We start from the raw sequence: 5219 nt of genomic DNA on the forward strand, positions 1-5219 counted from the left end.
AAATTTGATTTTTTAAAAATCAAAAACAACAGGTCCCAAAAATGACGTTTTTTAAAAATATTTTTTTTTATGGTGTCCTAAGGGGTAACTCATCAAAGTAGAGCCCATAGGGCGAAAATTTTGCCCGTTTTCCTCTAGCTCAAACCGTTGAGGCGCCAGAGGGTGTTTTTGACGAAAATAAGAGAAAAATGTACAACCCTGCATGATTAGTCGAAGTGACGGCCGTCGACGGGCCAGAGGCCCGTATCTTTGTCCACATTTTTTCACTACCTGACTCGGGTGTCAGCGCCGCAGGCCAAGGTAGATGTATGCCAGGCGCGTCGCAGCGTAACAGTGTTTCGTGAGGTATCGCGAAGCCTGTTACGCGAGACGTGGTCTGGCGTACATGTACCTTGTTTTTATGCACTGTTGGTGTCAAAATCTACTGAAAGAGCAATACAACTACAACAATGTGACCAGACTTTAATTTTTTTCAGACAATCAAATCAAGTAATAATTTACATACAACTGCAATATATTTGTAGATTCATGTCATAACATACATATAAGTTAAATCAAGTTTGCACACAAAACTCCAGATCACTACACTCAATGTGTTCTGGATATCCTGAACTAAGCTTAACATCTAAGAAATCCATCTATGATGTTTTTACTACAAAACTAAATTTTCTGCTGATTTCAACCTAAGACAGACTTCAGTAGAGAAATAGTACTAGCGGTACACCAAACCATACTGCTACCAACGTCGATGTTTAGATGTCATTTGAAAACGTGAACTCTACGATAGCTAAAGTGTGAAAAAGATACCCCACCATTAGTTTAAACATTCCTAGCGATTTGTATACCATCAAAACCATAAAATCGATACTGAACTTGTCCTGAAACATCAACTCAGAAAATCGACCAATTTCGACAAAATTTCTACTAAAATGACCCAAAATCAGCTCTAATTTTTGCTGGACAGTTTTTTCCGTTGCATTTTCGAGTTCCACAGGTCTGATTTAGTCGAAATCCTTCCTCACATAACGCATGTAGGTCGGTGTATTTGTCATCGAAATTTGAGGGTGATTTTATCACGACTCCTAACTACACCCCACTTTACATGCGCCATGAAAAAAGTATCCCACCGACATTTCAACCATCCCTAGAGGTTTGTACACCCTCAAAACCATAGAATCGATACGCAGCATGACCTGAACTGTTAATTTACAAAATATACTAATTTAGGGAAAATTTCTCATAAATTGACCAAAATTAGTAGTAGTTTTGGCCGGAGAATTTTTTTCTTGCATTTTCGAGTTCCATTACAATTACACCCAAAAAAAGATCGACACCCTGGAATAAAAGGCACGCAGTTCAGCCGCTGGATCCGACATACACGTAGTTCGGCCGCTGGATCCGACATCCACGCACTTTGCACGCTTGATCCGAGATCCACGCATTTCTCCGCTCCCGTTCGAAACTCACGCAGTTCATTCGGGCGCCGAGCCGTGGCGAGCCGCACCGCGCCGCCCGCCGCTGGCCGCGCTCCGCGCCGCTGCGCGCCCCCACGGTCGTCTCAAACACAATGATGCACCGGCTGTGGTGTTTTAGTGGACACCGCAATGTTGCGGGTTTGCCTACTCCCTTCGTCCGTTAGGCGCCATGGCATGGCCTGCTGCTCCAGCGACAGCGAGTATGCAATCCGGCAAGAAGTCAGTAGTCATCCTACAAATGTGTGCACTGTTTACACTGCACCAAAACAAATGAGCCGGCTAATGTGATGATCGTTGTAGAGGTTGGAGAACCCCTACACGAACGAAATCAGCAGCCGGCAAGCGGGAGGCCAGCGCGCGAGCGCGAGGAATGAGGGGGAGCGACCGAGCCGAAGGAGAGCCGAGCGGCTCGGGCGCGACGGCCGTGCGTCGTGAACTGCGTGAGTTTCGAACGGGAGCAGAGAACTGCGTGGATCTCGGATCAAGCGTGCGAAGTGCGTGGATGTCGGATCCAGCGCCCGAACTGCGTGTATGTCGGATACAGCGGCTGAACTGCGTGCCTTTTATTCCAAGGTGTCGAGATGTTGTTTTATTATTAACTTGAACTTGAAGCTAAATCTAAATGTATAATTTTGTTGTTTAATTTTTAAGACTCTGGTCTTTTTCTAAAAGAAGGAGGATTGTAATCTGATTCTTTTCAGCCCTAAATTGATATATTTGGTCAAGTAGTTCACTGGGAAAGTTCTAATACATACCTCCGTGACAAGAAATACCTAAAATATTGGAACATTGGGCATTCCCTTTCTCCCACCCCTTGTTGGTCATACCAACTTACCAATCTGCAAATCAGCTGAGTTTCAACCGTTTCAACAAAATCAACCAAGCATACTAAGAGGTCCAAAGGTAAAGTAATGCATCTTTCATGTTTGAAGTTCTTCGGCAGAACGAAAAATATAGAATAAGCACTAGATTAACCTAGAAATAAAAAAAGAACGGGAAAAGGAGCAGTTTGAGTTTGTCTATCGGGTCGTCTGCCCTGTGTGTTGTCGTTATGTTGATGTTGTTGTTGTTTTGGTTGTGGTATCAGTAGATCCTTCAGTTTTTCTTTTTCTCTCCTGAGAAAAAAATAATTTTTATTACAAGGGTCGTAAAAATATAACTTAAAATGTCATCAAGCAACAAGCGCGCAAGGTTCGCAAAAATATAACGATAAACTTATTTGGAACTGGCAATATTGTGAGAATAGGTTTCTTTCACAACCACCAACGAAATGATGATCAAAACTTGGAGTATAGTTTTGTTTGGTACATCACGAATAAATAATGTTATTATGTTTTCAGGAGAGAGCTAGATTCAGATGACGATAATGATGATATTGCGTTGCAACTACGGCACGCATCTCAACGTTGCCTAAATCCCCCTGACAATGCTGCACGTGAAGGTGGGTTAGGCCAAAATTAAAGCAGCTACATTTGTGAAAAAAATAAGTTCTCTCATGCTTCACTTGTACATAATATCTGCTTGCTGTACTGAATCCACCCTAAAAGTTAAAGTCAGATCTCAAAGCAGCAAACTTAAAGCTATTTTAAATACTTAAAGCAGCTCTATTTTAACTAACTTCTTTATTTTTCCAGAATCGTGTCAATTACAGTCACAGTTACTAGAGGCATCTTGTGTTCGAACAGAATTTAAATTAACCAATCAATTAGATCTTACAAAACTTCGACTAGAATCCGGGTTACATTCAGTTCCTCTAAGCTCACCGACTCACAAGGAGACTTAGGTAAGTGTAAATTCCCGATTCGGTTCAAACTCGGTATATTTGCTTCTTGACCATGTAGATGACGAACGCCGGTCAAATTTTGTGCTGAAGTTCACATTCCGGGGTACTTTATAGGAGCGTTTTATAGAAAAAGTTTAGAAATTCGTCATAAACTCGTGGAAGGCGTTCTCAAATCGAAAAATGGAAGAGGAACTACCCCCCCAAAACCGCACATTCTGAGTCGGAATACCACTTTAAAAAAATGTTAACATGAAATTTTTATTTTTTAGGAATTATAGGCCCGTATAGGCCCCTATAGGGAGTTTTGACATATGAACTTCAGCACAAATTTTGACGCGCAATAGTCATCTATTGGGATAAGAAGCAAATATACCGAGTTTGAACCGAATCGGGAATTTACACTTACCTAAGTCTCCTTGTCAGGGTTTGTGACTTTGCTCTTATCGACTGTAATAATTTACTGATTTGAATGAAACCTATCTGCTACAGGTTTTAAGAAAATATATGAATTACCCTCTCTATTTCTCAGGTCTATGTCAGCTTCCCTGTAGCTCTAAAGTGAACACTGAGTTTGATGATACATTATATTCACAATTACACACACAGTTCAAACCCAATCGCCTGTAGTGGAGATATGGAGGTTGTCACATTGGTGATGCAATTATTGTAGGAAAAATAAAAGACATTCAACTGGAGCAAAACATACAGCTCAGTTTAAAAGACAATTACGGAATCAGCGCCTCAAGAGCTAACAAATTTACTTCTTTAAAGCAGGGTAAATATTTGTATATTTCCGCTGTCAACAATGTGTCAAAATGTAGGGATTCAAGTACTGCTGCTTTTGTTTTTAACGACCAGATTGAGGTAGGCTCCATCCAATATTTTATTGATTTGAGCTCATGCAGTTGTAAGTCCAAATGTGAATGTAGTAGACTCTTCTTGATCGTCCCTCAGTAAGTCTGCAGCTCTCATCATATTTGCACCGTGTTAGAGATAAAAGTCACAAGATTTTGAACTTGAATGTCATACTGGTCTAAAATATCTAGAATCATTGCCTTTAAATTTGATCCAGGTTGGCTCACAAAAACCTCTTTTACTGCTAATGTCCTCAGTTGGATTTTCCCTTCCTTAGCAAACTAGATATTAACACCAAAGAATGGGCGTTTATCCTTTGTTGTGGAGTCAACTTTGATGGAGAGCACTTTCCCGCAGGTCTCTTGCTTCATGTACTGCCGCAGACGTTCTGATCTTCATGAATCATATCTCGGATGGACTCATTAGAAATCACAAACCTGGAGACAAAAAGGTAAATGTAATCAAAGTTTTTTTTTTTTAGAGAGAATTTTTAGATTTTCGTTGGGGTTGGGTGGGGGCTATTTTTATCCTAGTCCCTTGATATAGTGTGGTATAACACATGTAGTGGGATATAAATCACTGAACAATACTGTATCATCTCCAGAAAATACTTATAAATGTGCGCCTTGTATCATTATTTGCCGCTACTTTGCACGCAAAACTTAGGAACGCAAAAGATTGTTGAACAGTGCAAATGTAAAACTTCATTTTACTGTTCTTTAAATTCTAATCATTGTGAACTTATATTAACTGCAAATACGAATCTAGGTAAAATTTAAGCATTTTAATTCTAATCTTTAAAACTACAAGGTAGATGTACGCCAGACCACGTCTCGCGTAACAGGCTTCGCGATACCTCACGAAACACTGTTACGCTGCGACGCGCCTGGCATACATCTACCTTGGCCTGCGGCGCTGACACCCGAGTCAGGTAGTGCAAAAATGTGCACAAAGATACGGGCCTCCGGCCCGTCAACGCCCGTCACTTCGACTAATCATGCAGGGTTGTACATTTTTTTTTCGCTTATTTTCGTCAAAAACACCCTCTAGCGCCTCAACGGTTTGAGCTAGAGCAAAACGGACAAAATTTTCGCCCATAGGGCTCT

Source organism: Frankliniella occidentalis, unplaced genomic scaffold (assembly GCF_000697945.3).
Source record: "Frankliniella occidentalis isolate FOCC.00 unplaced genomic scaffold, Focc_3.1 Scaffold74, whole genome shotgun sequence".
Classification (NCBI taxonomy): Eukaryota; Metazoa; Arthropoda; class Insecta; order Thysanoptera; family Thripidae; genus Frankliniella; species Frankliniella occidentalis.